Here is a 16,961-nt window from a genome sequence, read left to right on the forward strand (position 1 = left end):
AAAAAAAAAAAAAAACCCTCACCGCCATTGAGTCAATTCCGACACATAGTGACTTCCATTGGGTTTCCAAGGCAGTAAATCTTTATGGAAGTAGATTGCTCCATCTTCCTTCTGCAGAGCAGCTGGTGAGTTTGAACTGCCAAACTTCTGGTCAGCAATCAAATGCCTTAGGCACTATGCCACCAGAGCTCTTTAAGGCCTAGCTTGTTGTTGTTGTTGTTATTTCTGTTGAGTCGGCCCCGACTCATAGCGACCCCTCCTTGGGTTTCCGAGGCAGTATCACTACAGAAGTAGGATTGCCCAACCTTCCTTCCAAGAAGGCCTAGCTTAGAGATAGGCAAATAAAGGATAACTAAAATATGAAAGATAAATGCGCAAAAGTCCTCAAGTAAAAGAGAGCAGAAATGACTAACCCTGACTACGCTGCAGGATTTGGTCAGGGAAGGCTTTTTGTCTGGTTAAGAGTTAATCAGGAAGAAAAGGAGGTGGGTGGTGATATGCCATGAACAGAGCAACTTGAGCAATGACATGTGAGTGAGAGAAAAGGTGGCAGCTCTAACCCAGTCAGGAAGAAGGTCTGGACCATAGCACAGGTGTGAACTAGAAAGAGGTGGGAAATGAGGCTGGTGAAGGAAGCATGCCTTGGATCACCAAGGAAAGACTATAATTTTATCTGTAATTTGTCTTTGTGTTCCTAGTAGATTACCTGACTCATCACAAACATGATATGTTTATTGATTGGATGAATGGATAAATGATTCACAAAACAAATGTGAAACACTGTAGAAACCAAGATATTTGGACCTGAAAATAGGCAGCCATTATAATAATGTTGTTTTATGAGAAATGCTTATGATATGTCCTCTATTTTCACTGGTGAGAGTATTAATCAGAATAAAGGGAAACTATCAGAGAAAAGGAACAATGGTGGTTAGGTGGCAGAATTCTTACCTTTCTATAGGAGACCCAGGTTTGATTCTCCGCCAGTGCATCACATATGCAGTCACCACCTGCCCATCAGTGGAAGCTGCATGTTGAACAGGTTTAAATGGAGCTTCCAGATTAAGAGTGACAGTAAGAAAGGCCAAGAGCTCTGGTAGTGCAGTGCCTAAGACATTTGACTGCTAACCAGAAGGTTGGTGCTTCAAACCCACCAGCCACTCTGCAGAAGGAAGACTAGGCAAATCTACTTCTGTAAAGATTTACAGCCTCTGAAACCCAAAGTTGGTCACTATGAGTCGGAATCGACTCGATGGCAGTGGGTTTGGTTTTGGTTTTGGTTTAGTAAGGAAGGCTTTGGGATCTACTTCTAAAAATCAGCCAGTGAAAACCCTGTGGTCCACAATAGTCCAACCCACAACCAATCACTGGGATGGTATAAGACCCAGCAGCATTTCATTTTATTATGCATGGGGTTGCCATGCAGCTAACAACAACATAGAAAAGGACTTGGTAGATTCTATACCAGAAAGAACCTCCTTGCTGTGAACAAATTACTTGCCAAAGAGCTTGACTATGCAAACTCAGAGAAGGTACTGCTTCTTCCTTGAAACTCACTCTCATTGCCGTCGAGTCGACTCAATTCATAGTGATCCCTCCTTGGGTTTCCAAGGTGGTATCTCTATAGGAGTAGATTGCCCAGTTTTCCTTCCTAGGAGTGACTGGTGGTAGCCTTCTGGTTAGCAGTCAAATGGCTTTGGCACTACACCACCTGCGCTCCCTCTTCCTTGAAGAGCTCTCACACTTTGACCAAGACTCTTTTAGGAGTCGGTTTAGGTACAACCTTACCTAACCATGAATAGGTGAAAGCCTTGGCCCTGATCTGGGGTGCAACCTCATCCTTCCAGTAAGTGTACCAGCAACAACCCTGGATGCTAGTTCAGGGTTAATGTAACTTACTTCTCCCTGCTGCATCCTGACTGATGTGATTACAGTTTTTTTATTTTGCTGCTTTCAAGGTAACCTTTTCTGCCCTTTATGTGTATTCAAGAGAGTTGGCGAGGAGTGCCCATATTGCTTTATAGTCACCTGTGGGGGGAGAGGGAGCTAGAGGACATTTACTGAAAGCACAGTTTGCTGTGGTCCCTCCTGAGAGCCTCCTGCTGATACCCCTCATTACCTTCATCAATGTCCTGCTTTTCCACAGGAGCTAACTTGCCACATTGAAACAGAGCAGTAGTTAGCACTCCCCCTCCCTGACTGGTCCACACCTGGAAGCCCCTCAGAGCATCCACCAGTGCTTCATGCCAAGAAAACCTCAACTCAGCTCCTGGAAACCTCCCTATTCCTAAAAGGTTTTGTACAGTTACAGCCAGCAAATGGATAACAAGAAGGAACAATCTGATTTTCATGATAAAAGACCATTTTGCATATGAGAAACATGGTTAGAAACCTTTATAGGGCTGATAAACCTCCAGTGCCATTTTTGCTGGCCTGGTGGCAGCCTCCTTGGGATGAGTGGCAGTGGAAGGAGTCAGGAAATGTCTCGGGCAATGGCAGCCAGAATTTGCTGATAGAGACAATACCTTGCCCTGAAGGCACTTTCCAGCTGCAGCCCTGAAGCACACACATTGAGAATGTATCACACAGAACTGTCAGTCAGTTCTGGAGCCAGAAAATTGTTGTTTCAAATGTTACAGTACAGGAAAATCGCCTCTCTGCACTTGCTGCCAAAAAAATGACAGCTTAATTTATGCCACACTGAAGCTACATTACAGAGCCATTCAGCTTGGCAGTTAAGTACGCTCCATGCTCTCACATCTTCCCCCTGTGCAAGTGTGCTGGGTAGAAATACACAGGGGCTATAATAAGGACAATTGGCCATGGGGTTTGCCCTGTCAGTGGAACTAAATACAGGTGAAAGTGGATCAGCAATAAAATACATCACCCCCACCTCATCTGCAAACCCACTTCTGCCTGTGCAGTTGCAAATATTCAAGAAGGCTCGGTGGCAACATTGCTATGCATGGGATAGATCGAGAGAAGTGTTGATGTCAACCCCGTGGGTTTTATGTCGAGGGGAGGTGCTGCGGTATTACGGGTGGCGTTAAAAATTATGTCAGTATCCTTGATGCAGACCTTCAAAACTTGGCAATGTTTACCCTTTCTGAAATTAAAAATCTGACAATATCACACTGTAGCCAAGTATCCATATTCTATGTAGATGTACATGAGGGTATTAAAGACATACTTAATAGTCAAGATTGAAAAAGAAAAAATCCAAATAATTGTCATCAGGATTACATTTCACACTCATTTATATATATTTCACATACATTGAACTATCATCTATTTGAAATGCAAACAATAGTACTTCTTCAAGCAGCAATGACAGAAGAGTTGAAGATTAGCTAGAGGTGTCCTTCAAATTCTGTTAGGAAACTTCCCTAAGGTCACCCTAATTCTAGTAAAGAAATCATTCTAATTTATACTGAAATTTCAGATGCAGAATAAAAGTAGCCTTGATATAATTGTGACAGGGCACATTTAATGTGAAGGAGGGCAGATCTCAGACTCCTGTTCATGGGTGTCCCCTTTCCCATAATGGCCAGCTAGAATCGGGACATTAGTTGGGTGTTAGGAAATTTTGTCAGAGAGAGATTTATAAGTAATTTACAAAATATTTATAAGGCAACCCTTGTAAAATATCATGGCTTGAGAAAGCAGGTTCTCTGCAATTGGCTTTTCTCTGCTCAGTAAGCCATTCATAATAAAATGAGCAGCCCTCAAAAGAAAGCAAATGCATTTGCAATGGCTGTTGATGTGCTATAAATCATTCCCAATAAAATGACTTGCGGAGATAAATGATACATATCTATTTAATAATCCATTATCCAAAATAAATATTCTACCTTAAAATAAAGCAAATGCACTTGCACTGGTTGTTGATGTGTTAGAGCTGCTCAGGGTAATGGTAAAATGATTTGTAAAGTGGAGCTCTGGTGCTGGGCATTGTGTCCTGTGTACTAAGGAGAGATTAATATCTCTTCATAATTCATCAATAGAAATGCCTTAAAAATAAAAGCACCAACCAAGATGTCCCCAGATATCTGTAACCATAGTTATTTCAGCTTCTTCATTAGGTATCTTCATTTCAAAACACTGGCTTTTATAGCATGGCTCTGCATGGAGGTGATGTGCTACTAGGCTATGACTGTGAAGGCTAAATAGACAGACCTCTAATATCTAGGAGTTTATGATGTAAAATAGGCCATTGTTTGGTACAGCAGAATCAACACTAAACAATAAAAAACTCACTCACATTTTAAGGAATGCAGGATAAGGGGTTATTCTAAGCAAGTGAACTATTCCCAATCCTATTGACCTCAACATGGCATTTAAAACTGCTGGAATAATTTCCTTTAAGAGGATCAGCACAAGTCTAGTTCTCTGTGAGGTGGAAGTTAAAGATGTCTCAAATGTCCCACTTTTCCAAACTGCTGTACCACTCCATCATCTCTAACATTAACTACTACTCCTCCCCTTAGAATTCTCCCTCCTGTCTTAGGGTTCTGTATCTTGCTGTAAGATCTCATGGAACTCTCAGACTGCCAAGGAAATGGCTCAAGTGGCTGTGGAGTCTGGCTAGTCCCAAATCTGGAAGATTCTCCTCACTCACATGGTTGTAGGGGCTGATGAGCCCAAATCAGCAGATCAGATGACTGGCTGCTGCCTCAAGTCCCAAGAATCAGGAATGATATGATGACGGACCAGATGCAGGATCCAGCGTAAAAGAGTGACATTTGCCAGAGCGTTCATGTATATACCCCTCAAGGAAACTAAGGGTGGTGACTTCAGTCACACCCTCCAGCAAGGTGGGACTCAAGATACATCCCACCCTAACTAACGCTGCCTCATCAGCGCAACAGACAATTCATTCCAATATGGGACCATAACCACAGGCACAGAAGCTAGGATTTATAATACATCACAAAATGTAGGTCTATGGCTAAACCAAAACCAAACTCACTGCCATCAAGTTGAGTCTGACTCACAGAGACCCCAGATGGGTTTTCGAGGCAGTAAATTTTTACGGAAGTAGATTGCTCCTCTTCCTACTACAGAGCAACTGATGGGTTTGAATCGCCAACCTTCTGGTTAGCAGCCAAATGCTTTAGGCACTGCACCACCAGAGCTCCTTAGGTCTATGGCTAGAAGGGCCATATCAAGGAATTCACTTCACTGCAGCAACTTACATGCTATTCTCCACCCCAATACAAACATAGCTCTTGCCTGCCCTCACTATCCTGAACCCAACACATTTATTCAATGGCTACCAGCCAACTGGTGTTCTCTGTCCTTTTGGTTATCCACTACTCATCATCTTACCTGTAACTGTGGCCTACCTGTCAAACAACACTTGCCCACAGTTCAATGACTGATGCAGTCTGACTCTGATTAACTGACAGCTCCATAAACCCTGCACATACTTCTATTAATGCTAGATATTACTAGTCTGTGTACCCAGGATCTTAATACTTCTGAATTGGAATGTTTATATTGCTGTGGCTTCTATCTTAAGAAGTTGCATCCAAAGTGTTCCAGGCAATCAATGCCATATATATATACATATATTTCACTGAATCATAAGGAATTGCATTATAGTAATTCTTTTTGGTTCACTCAAATGAGATCAGAGTTGCAAAATACAGTGTATTATTCAATAGGAATTAGAATACTTATTATGGGCCATGTATTATACTTACAAGAAGACCCTGAGTTGTGCAGATGGCTAACATGCTTGACTGCTAACTAACCGAAAGGTTGGAGGTTTGATTCAACCCTGAGGTGCCTTAGAAGAAAGTGCTGGTAATCTACTTCAGAAAAAAAAAAAATTAGCCATTGAAAACCCTAAGGAGTGCAGTTTTATTCTGACACTCATGGGGGTGCCATGAGTCAGTGCTGACTCAATAGCAGTTGGTTTAGTGTGCTGCAAGGCATAGGACAGATCTTTGCCTTGAATGGCTCTATAGCTAACTTTTCATTTTTAATAAAAATAAGTCTCTCATTACTCTGCAATTGGATATATTTCCCTGAAAATAGTATCTTAATCTTTTCTTCACGAACAGTGAGCAGTTATGCCCTTAACATTCCCTTGTAACTCCAGAGAAAGATCTCCAGAAGGCAGCAATGTATGGCCAGGGTTGCAATTCCAGGTTCCTCATTGAATTCTACTAATACTAATTCCGGCAACTTTAAGATCAACTTTTCCTGAAACTATAGAAACAACAGGTGTGATTCCAATCAATTAGAGTGGCATGTTGTGTGGCTTACCTGCTGGCTCGGCCATCTGCTTGACTGTCTGATGTTTCCCCTCCTGCTGTCCTCTGCATGGCTTCACAATTTTACTCTTAAAAAGTACCTTCCTTCTTCCCTGCCTGAGCCATTTTCCTTTTTAACTTGTGAAGTTAACTTTACTTTTTAACTACCAATGAGGTTGTCCTTCCTAAGGCATATGGTACATTATGATGAATAAATGAAATTTAAGGAAAATATCAAGAAATTCAAACAGAAATGATTTTTTTTTTTTTCTGTTATGGATATTTTAAATTTTTGGTAAAAAAAACACAATGGAACATATACTCTTCAACAATTTTACATGTACAGGTCAATCTCATTGGTTAAATTCTTCACATTGTGTTACCTTTCTCATGATCTTGACCCACATTGCTTCATCACCATTATCTTTTACCCTCTATGTCCCTTAAAGTTCTTATCTGTGCTTTAGAGTTACTGCTTGTAGTTTCATCACATAGAGATGATTCTTTAAAAGAGTGAAATGCTCATGGCTGACATTCTTAATTAAATGTGCTAAATTGTTGTTTTGTTTACAGATGATTTCACGGATAGTTTTAGCTAGAGGTTTAAAGATTATTTCTGAACAATAGATTTGGGCATTCCCTCAGTACCAATGAATAAAATAAGTCTGGTTGCCATAGGAATTTAATGTTCTGTCCACATTTTCCCTCCTTTTAATCAGGATTCATCAATTGGGTCCTAATTAAAATGTTCAGTGGTGGTAGCTGGGCACCATTCATTACTTCTGGTCTCACGGAGGCAATTGGAACTGCAGTACAGAGAAATGACTCCTGATAAATTTAAATATGAATTTAACCAAGCAAATGGACTTGTTAGAGACATATATTGGAAGGTCAATAGAGACTATATCTCTAAATTGGTATTTGATTCATAGTTTCATCAATGGGAAGCTTACTATGTTTCCTTTATATACCACATCCATTGCCATGGAGTCAATCCCATGGTATTGTGTGTCAGAGTAGAACTTTGCTCCATAAGATATTTGATGGATGATTTTTTTTTTTTTTTTCAGAAGTAGATAGCCAGATTTTTTTCTGAGGCATCTGTGGGCAGACTCGAACCTCCAACCTTTCAGTTAGCAGCTGAGCACATTAACTGTTTGTGTCAGGTAGGGACTCTGAGTTCTCCTTGGAAGATTTTACTTGTATGTGCTGCATTATAGGCTGTAGCATCAGAACACGATTTTGTTTAGAAAACCTTCTACAAACCCTTTGTAAGAAACATCACTGGCAACTTGATCAATATTCATACACACTGAAAACATTTTCGTATAAAGTCAAAACTTTAGTGACCAATTTTCTATCCCCAGATATTGTGACTAATTTCTATTAGCTCTAAACACTAATTTAAAGACTGTTTTTTTGTGTGTGCATGGGTGCTTATGATCCAGACTAAATTGGACAGCATTCTGTGTTAGCTTTCATCAAGCCCATTTCCATCCCACTGAAGACCACAGCAACAGAGGTCAGGTGAAGAAGTCAGCTTTGTGGTCTTCTCTGGCCTCTGACACTGTAACCCAGGATGACAGTCCACACAACAGGAGAAAGCACTCAACAACATGCAATTTGCCACAATCCAGCCCTGATTTTTTTAAATCAAGCAAAACTAATCCTTCCCACCTCAAAAGCCCATTACTATTGAGTCATTTCCAACACCTGGACACCCCATAGAGGTCACAGAGTAGAACTGCTCTGTAGGATTTTCTTGGCTATAATCTTTATGGAAGGAGATCACCAGGCCTCTCTTCCATGGCATCACTGAGTGGGTTCTAACAACTGACCTTTACCTGGTAGTTGATTGTAAGCCATTTGTGCCTCTCAGGGTCTTTAAGAAAAGCTAAAGGAAGAGTATGTATAGAATTTTAGGGCCTGAGTTGAGTGATTTGCAGGTGGATCTTGTAAGGCAGTGAACTGATTGGGATTGAGAAGAATTTACGGCATAATAGCTTTGGATGGATGGACATAGTTAGGAGAGGGTCTTGAAACAAGTCTTGATGAGAAAATTCCTTTGGTTGAATCACAATCTTATCATCTAGGAGCAATTATTTCTTGGAACAAGTAGCTAAATTTTTTATGCCTTGCCCCAGTATTTCTTAACATAGGAACAGAAAAGCATGTCCAGTCCTATTGTTGTTGTTATGTGCCGTCGAGTGGGCCTTGACTCATAGTGACCCCTCCTTGGGTTTCCAAAGCAGTATTACTACAGAAGTAGATTGCCCAAGCTTCCTTCCAAGGAGTGGCTGATAGGTTTGAACCGCCTGCCTTCTGGTTAGCATTCAAGTGCCTTAGGCACTATGCTACCAGAGCTCCTATGCCCAGTCCTAGCATTACTTAATTGACTGGGTTACATTCATCTCAAGGAGCTCTGATGGTGCAGTGGTCAAAGCACTTGGATGCTAACCAAAAGGTCAGTTGTTCAAACTCACCAGTCACTTGGCAGGAAAAAGCTGTGGCAGTCTGCTTTTGTAAAAATTGTTGTTGTTAGATGCCACTGAGTTGGTTTCAACTCATAGTGACCCTATGGACAACAAAAAGAAACACTGCCTGGTCCTGTGCTATCCTCACAGTTCTTGCTCTGCTTGAGTGCATTGTTACAGCCAATACATCTCATTGAGGGTCTTCCCCTTTTTTGCTAACCCTCTGCTTTACCAAGCACGATATCCTTCTCCAGGGGCTGGTCCCTTCTGATAGCATGATCAAAGGACAACAGACAAAGTCTGGCCATTCTTGCATTCCAGCTCTATTTCTTCCAAGATAGATTTTTTTCATTCTTCTGGCAGACCATGGTGTATTCAAAATTCTTCACCAACACCACAATTCAAATGCACCAGTTCTCTGTGGTCTTCCTTATTCATTGTTCAGCTTTCACATGCATATGAGGCTAGTAAAAGACAATGGCTTGGGTCAGGTGCACTTTAGTCCTCAAAGTGATAATTTTGCTCTCTAACACTTCAAAGAAATATTTTGAAGCAGATTTGCCTGATGCAATATGTCCTTTGATTTCTTGACTACTGCTTCTGTGGGCATTGATTATGGATCCAAATAATATGAAATTCTTGACAACTTCAATCCTTTCTCCACTTACCATGTGTTGCTTATTGGTCCAGTGAGGATTTTTGTTTTATGTTAAGATAGAATCCATACTGAATGCTGTAGTCTTTGATCTTCATCACCTTCCTTTGCCACTGGTTTCAGTGAGTGAAGTACTCCAGAAGTTCTCAAAGATGCATGCTTAGATTAACATATTTATATAAATTTATATCCTCTCAAACAAACAAAAGAGCAGCCAGTCTTTTTTTTTTTTTTTTTCCCCTTAGCTTTCTTGACTCCATCCCAGATTCTAGCCAGATACTCTCTTCAGGACATTCTTAAAATGTCACCCACCCTGAAATCATATGAGGCCCATGATCTTGATTCTTACCATTGTCATGTCATTTTAATTCTTGGGAGGCTTGGTGTTCAGGCAGGCTAATCTTTGTTCCTGGTCACCTGTTCCTTGGGCACAGACCCAAGGTTACCTGGTTCTAAGTATTGTGAATCATGTTATACTTCTTTGATGATTTTCTCTTCCTCCTATCTCTTTCTGACCATAGTTCAAACCTGACATTTTATTGGAACATTAAGTAGACTCCTTCTTCCCACTTTGCTCCACAGCCCCTGGATTGTTTCTCCATTTATTTAGTCCCTCATCTCTGACCCTCAAAACAGAAAATATATTTGTGTTGACCTTCACTGCTCTAGACTCGTTGTGGTTTTTCACCTATATTTGACTGTGAGTTCTTCCAGTTGCTTTGAGTTATTATTTTGCCAACTTTTGACTCCTTCATGAGATGATAACTCTCCCTGTTCAATCTCTCCCTCCTAACCCTCACTCCACTGCTTGTAAAAATAGAGCAGGTATTTCCCGGTAAAGTGCTTGATTTGCTACTTTACATATGTTCTATTCTATCAAGAGTTACCATTAAAATATAAAGTATCTAAATATGTGCAAATATAGCAGCATATATATAATTTATTTATTCATTGTCATATTTCAACACATGTTTGCAAGTAGGAAAGTATGCGGTCTTGGTATAGGATGTTGTCAACAAGATGGTGATAAAAATTTAACTGTTGTTATAAATTCAGGATGTTGAACCAAAAAACAAAGGTGACTGTGAAAATTAGCTGTTGCTACTGAGCAAAGAATAAATAAATGAATGACTGGATTTTCCAAGTATTGCATCATCTTAGCTCCAGTTCCAGTTTCACTTTTGGTTTGTTGCAACTACTGGCAAATTGTTGTTCCACTGTGGCACTGTCTTGCAGAAAGGTAAGGAATCTCTTTCTTCCTTGAAGAGATTCTCATTTTGTCTGCAGTTTGGCTTTGGTGACCTCTTGTATTTGAGCCAACATTTTCAGTGTTTATTAGTGAGGAGATGTCATTTTTAGCTTGTATAAATGACTTTAGATATGCCATTTTTTAAGTGACTTAAGTTTATATGATTATTCATCTAATTGCTAGGAACTATGAAAAATATACTATTCTAAAGAATGAAAACAGATCTTGCACAAAGAGCCTCTTAGCACTGCTATACTAAGGTGACCAAAAGGCTCCACTTTGATGTATCTAACTTAGGACTTCATACTCGTTAAAGCTGCTTCAATGATGGCCAGTGAAGTAGTGAAATCAGAACAGATTTGAATTTAGCAAACATGGGTGTACTGGCATGATAAACAGAATGGGAAAAATTACTGGTCAAAGCCCTAGAATGGGAGACTCAAAAGAGGCATAATGAGCCTTTACAGTAACCTGATATGGAAGACTGGATTATTACCAGGACTGTGGAGAGTGACACATTCAAGGCATTGTGGTTGGCTTCTGTTTTTGGGCCAAGCATCGTTGTTTCCAACTCTACCAATCAAGAGATTTGGTTGTTATGCAACGTGCATAATGCCTTTATTTTCTAGGAGGGAGATTGAGTTTCTAGCAGGGCTTCAATCCATAATTTTTCCTCTTCATTTATCATTCTACACTCACATTTTACAAATTCAAATCTGCCCCAGTTATGCTTTAATGAGGAAACCAAGAAGAACTGGTTTGAAGGCCTCCTTTAACTCATGTTTGCAATGTGTTGATTGGTAAACAACAAAAACTTTGAGACGCAAATTCCTTTTGCTGGACTCTAAAACCACCTCTTATATAAACCAGGCATGTAAGTTTGCTTGTTTAAGTCACTCAATATTATACAGCCCTATAACACAGGTAGTATTGCAATCCCTAGTTTAAGAATGAGGAAACTGGAGCACCAGGAGGTTGAATGCATTTCCCACAAGGTCATACACCTAATCATTAATAAAGCTGGGATTTAACTCCAGGCAATTGGGCTCATCAGTCCCTATTAAACACTATAAGATGCTGCCTCTGTAAGGAAGAATAAATTGTGTGAAATTGCTCATGTTATATTTCAGCATGACCCTGAACACAGGACAAGGCAAGACTTGGTTGAATCCCACCCAGGGAGTTGGGAGTTCCAGGAGTACCTCTTTCTAAGGCTATCTCACAGGCTACCATTTCACTTCTGTGCCCCTAGCCTAGCACAGTATCTGGAACAGTACCAAAAAAAAAAAAAAAAAAAAAACACTGCCATGGTGTCTGTTCAACTCATAGAGACCCCTCCTTGGGGTTTCTGAGGAGGTATCTCTACAGAAGTAGATTGCCCAATCTTCCTTCTGAGGAGTGGCTGGTGGGTTTGAACTGCCAGCCTTTTGGTTAGCAGTCAAATGCCTTAGGCACTGCACCACCAGAGATCCCTCTGGAATAGTGGAAGGGACAATCAACATGGTATGGACTGGAGGTTAGAAATGACAGACTAAACTGCTGATCTATGAAGTGCCAAGACTCTCAGTACAGCTCAATGCATGGATTCCAGTATCAGACTTTCTCTGACTTGAGTTCTGACTGTGGATTGTGGTAATGGTACCAACAATACTTTGGGGGAGGTGTATGTGTGTGGGGGACTATAGCCCTACAATCTCTATCAGCCAGTAGTATCCTAAACAATCTTCTACTCTTCAGTAGAAACAGAATTAAAAAAAAAAAAAAAAACCTCACTGCCATCAAGTCAGATCCGACTCATAGCGATCCCTCCTTGGGTTTCTGAGGCAGTATCTCTACAGAAATAGATCGCCCAGTCTTCCTTCTGAGGAGTGGCTGGTGGGTTTGAACTCCTCACTTCAAATGCAGCCTTAAGACCACTCTTCTGGATCCCATGAATCACCAACACACCCTCCAACAAGATTGCCTTGGCCAAGCCACATACATATTCTACAACCATGTTTGGTTGGTAAGTTATCTGACCTGTCTCACCTTCAGTTTGTATGTCTGAAATGTGGAAATCACTGCCAGGGTGAAATAAAATCATGATGTAAATCACTTAGTACAACAGTGTTCTGGTTACCTAGTGCGGTGCTGACAAGAATATACCACAAGTGGGATGATCTTAACAAATAGGAGTTTATTCTTACAGTTTGGAGGCTTTAAGTCCAAGTTCAAAGTGCCAGGTTCTAGGGGCTGGGTGAAAGCCCTCAACCTTGGGGTCCAGCTCTGCCTCCTGCTCCCAGTCCACTGGAGCTAGAGGCGTTTCTTCACTCAGACAGCTGCTGGCTGTTGAGGCTGAGAAGCTCCAAGGTTGACAAATAAAAAGGCACAGTCCCGATGTTACCAAACCAGATGGCAGGCCATTAACTTAAGTCCATTGTAAGTCTCAAGGTTGGCAGAGCATAGCAGTCTGCTGAGCAACAACATGGTTACATGCAGGGTCCAAGTGTCCATAGGCTAGAAACCATTCCCAAGGCTTCTCCTTAAATACAGGAAGCAGACCACATCCCAAAGGCAACTGGTCAGCTGCTTGTGGTAGATCCCACCATGGAGTTGATTGCCAATCTCATCATGGGGAATAACTACCACCAGCTGCCCAGCCATTCAACCAGGCCCAGCCAAGTTGACACACAAACATAACTACTACAAACAGCTAACCCATACTAAGTTTTCGTGAACACTATTCCGGCTTGGTTTTCCCTACAAGTGAATTATCAGGACCCACTAACTCTCATCAATATTTCAAGTAATAGTGTTATCAATATCAATATTTCACTGGAAATTACAGGTTTATTCTCAGGAAGGTTGTATGAGTTGAAGAATCAAATTTCTTTGCTTTTGTTGTTATTATAATAACAAAAATAGTATAATATTTATTATGTGTTTTTAATTAGAAAGTGAAAAAATAATTACCTTAATACACTTTGATATAAGAAAATTATGTAAGCACACTAATTTATATAGGCTTTGAAATGTTAACAATAGTAATACAAATTATATAGCTATTTATTTATTAACTTTTCATTATTAGTCTAAGAGAACATTTATTAAGCACCTATTAGTTAATTGAGAATTGAATAAACACAAGGAACTATGCAGAAGAAATATATGACTATAGTTTATAGGGACATAAAACCTTCTATTGGCTGTGTTTTTTGTCTTCATTAGACTTCTGAATTTTAAAGACTAGTTTCCTAGCTCTTTAAAGATTGAAGTCACATCTTCTATGAGGGCAGACTAATTTATTGAGCTATTGACTTCTGTTTGTTCTCATTATGTTTTTTTTATACCCTCTCTCCTTTTCAAAGATGTTTTCAAGTCTTTTTCTGAAGGGTGGGAAAGGGAGCTATTTGAAGGCAGGAGTAGTCATGGGTGGGGAAAGTCAAAGCTACTTGGAGTCAACAGTACTTCTGTTCTTATGGGTAAATCTAAACTCACCAGTGATACTACCTATTTGTCTGGGAGAGGAGGGAGAAACAGGAAGGTGACTCTTCAGTTCAAAAGGAGAGGAGAAGAGAAGAGATTTTCTCCAGTCTGGGGAGAGGTAAAAGTTAGAAGTCTGCAGGAATAGTAAAGACCTAGGCACCGCTTGGTTCACCCCAGGTAGGTGGCCAGTTCTCAGGAGAAGTGGTTGTATGTGCCTTCAGGAGACTGGGCCCAGGCACTGGGGCTCCATCCCTCTGCAAAGTCTTGTGTCTCAAGAGAAGCATGGAGAGCTGGCAGAATTCAAGGACTGCGTTGACTTTGATGTTGGTGTTGGCTTGATAACTCGACATTTCTGAGATTCTAGTGACACAGAAGTCTTCCGGAATTTTGTATGACCCAAAGAGAGGTAGAAGTGTAGCCTTAATTCTACTTTTTTTTTGGTTGGATTCAGTTAGATTTAAATTTAGTTAAATAATATAATGAAAGACACTTGCCTAGCAGACCCTGTAGTTTGTAGACTAACAGTCTTATTACTACATGTACCTTAGCACAGCACTTGGCACATATTAGATGCTGTTGTTGTTGCTAGGTGCCATTGAGTTGGCACAATCCATAGAGACCCTATGCACAATAGAACCAAACACTGCCTAGTCATGTGTTGTTCTCAAAATCCTTGCTATGCTTGAGCCCATCATTTGAACCACTGTGTCAATCCATCTTGTTGAGGGTCTTCCCCTTTTTTGCTGACCCTCTATTTTACCAAGTATGGTATCTTTCTCCAGTAACTTGGTCCCTTCTGACAACAGGACCAAAGTCAGTGAGAAGTCTGGATATTCTCACTTCTAAGGAGCATTCTGGATATACTTCTTCCAGACAGATTTGTTTGTTTTCTAGCAGTCCATGGTATTTTCAGTATTAGGTGCTTAGTAAGTACTTTTTTTTTTTACCATTTGAAATTGTACCTGGAAATTTATGATATCAATGCTAGTTGAAGTTTATACAGCAAAGTAGACACTTCTCCCAACAGAGATTATAAACTATCTAGAAAGCCATTACTTCAGTGATTAACAGTGATATTTCACGAGATAAGTGTGTGCTACAGAATATGTAGAAAAGGGTAAACAAAATACTGCCAGTTCAATGTGAGGATCTTTGTGTCACTTGCTAGCTGAATACATTGAGTTATGCCTTTGTTTAATTTGTAGCATTTCAATTAGAACATCATTGGTGACCCTTCCTCCTGACACAGGCTATTTTGTTCTTGCAACAAACTTGGCCATTGGCCACATTTCCTGTTATTGATGATGCAAATTTATATATTGCACATAGAAATGATCTAATTGCATATATAAATGATTTAATTGCAGATTAGATAAATATGATGTAGACATCCCCAATCACATAATTATTCAAAAGATGATAATGATTTGGTCTCATTTGTCAAATAATGTTACTGCATTTTAATTTACATTTTCAGGAGATTTAATTAACCAAGTTCTAGGAACTTAGACAGGAACAAGGCACCTTAAATCCTTCCTGCAACAAGGGAAGAGAGAAATAAATAAACAGATCAGAGCAGATTTTCCCTTTTATTGATATGATTTTTTTCCTCTAAAGACTCCTTTTTCCCCCCAGAAGAAAATGTTATCTATTTGGGAGTGACTTATCAAAATTAAAATTCATAATTAGGAAAAAAAAAAACAACCACAAAGCCCTATAACCTATTTGTTGTTGTTGTTGTTGTTTGTCATTGAGTCGGTCCCAACTCATAGCGACCCCTCCTTGGGTTTCTGAGGCAGTATCACTATAGAAGTAGGATTGCCCAACCTTCCTTCTGAGGAGTGGCTGGTGGGTTTGAACCGCCAGCCTTCTGGTTAGCAGTCAAGTGCTTTAGCCACTATGCTACCAGAGCTACCATATCCTATTTAGGACTAACATTTTGAGATCCATGTCTTTAGAAATCACTTTGGTATTAACTTAGCCTATGGTTGCTTATTATCATGATACTGAATCAGTCTGTATGCTGAGCAGATGATGCCAGAAGCTGGATTATATGAAGAAGGACGCAGCAACAGGATTGGAGGAAGACTCATTAACAATCTGCAATATGCAGATAATACAGCCTTGCTTGCTGAAAGTGAAGATGATTTGAAGCGCTTACTGTTGAAGATTAAAGACTACAACCTTCAGTATGGATTAGATCTCAACATAAAGAAAACAAAAATCCTCACAACTGAACTAATAAGCAACATCAGGAGAAAAGGAGAAAAGATTGAAGTTGTGAGAGATTTCATTTTACTTGGATACTCAATCAACATCCATGGAAGTAGCAGTCAGGAAATCAGATATCGTATTGCACTGGAAAAATCTGCTGCAAAAGACCTCTTTAAGTGTTAAGAAGCAAAGATGTCACTTTGAAGTCTAAGGTGTGCCTAACCCAAGCCATGGTATTTTCAATCACCTCATATGCACATGAAACCTAAACAATGAATAAGAAGACCAAAGAAGAATTGATACCTTTGAGTTGTGGTGTTGGCAAAGAATACTGAAAATAATACCATGGTCTGCCAGAAGAACTGTCCCAGAAGAAGTGCAGCCAGAATGCTCCTTGGTAGTGAGAGTGGCCTGACTTCGTCTCACCTACTTTGATCATATTGTCAGAAGGCACTATTTTTTGGAAAAGAATATCATGCTTGGTAAAGTAGAAGGTCAGCAAAGGAGGGGAAGACCCTCACTGAGATGGATTGACAGAGTGGCTGAAATGATGGGCTCAAGCATAGCAAGGATTATGAGGCTGGCACAGACCAGGCAATATTTTGTTCTGTTGTGCACAGTGTTGCTGTGAGTCGGAGCTGACT

Source organism: Orycteropus afer, unplaced genomic scaffold (genome assembly GCF_000298275.1).
Source record: "Orycteropus afer afer isolate SDZICR_OR568_19922 unplaced genomic scaffold, OryAfe1.0 scaffold00008, whole genome shotgun sequence".
Taxonomy (NCBI): domain Eukaryota; kingdom Metazoa; phylum Chordata; class Mammalia; order Tubulidentata; family Orycteropodidae; genus Orycteropus; species Orycteropus afer.